Source organism: Nanorana parkeri, unplaced genomic scaffold (genome assembly GCF_000935625.1).
Source record: "Nanorana parkeri isolate BGI_ZX_2015 unplaced genomic scaffold, ASM93562v1 scaffold2821, whole genome shotgun sequence".
Taxonomy (NCBI): Eukaryota; Metazoa; Chordata; class Amphibia; order Anura; family Dicroglossidae; genus Nanorana; species Nanorana parkeri.
The window spans coordinates 29,576-29,852 of NW_017309089.1; the positions used below are offsets into that span (position 1 = coordinate 29,576).

General features: G+C 58.5%; 1 protein-coding gene across 1 annotated transcript in view; it reads right to left on the reverse strand.

Moving 5' to 3' along the window:
- The window catches only part of LOC108802354 (sodium/potassium-transporting ATPase subunit alpha-1), a 21,762-nt gene that overhangs the window by 15,227 nt on the left and 6,258 nt on the right, over window positions 1–277 (reverse strand). The gene's annotated exons all lie outside the window — the stretch shown is intronic.

The window sequence follows — 277 nt, forward strand, 5'->3', positions numbered from 1 at the left end:
CACCAGCTTTGCCCCCCCCCCCCCCTCGAGTGGCTGCGTTAGCTGTACGTTTGCTCTGTGAATGAAGAAGCAGCGGGAGCCAATCCTTGCTTGTACGAGGGCTGCCAGGAGCCCGGCGTGTATAATGAGGAGAGGGCAGGAAGTCACACGCCTCGGGGACACACACACGACGTCCCCGTCAATCTGCTCCAGATAAAACAGGAAGAGGAATGTGTCACCTCGGATCACGTCGCGCATTAACAAGGTGACAAGTCAGCGGGAGAATTTGCCGGGGACG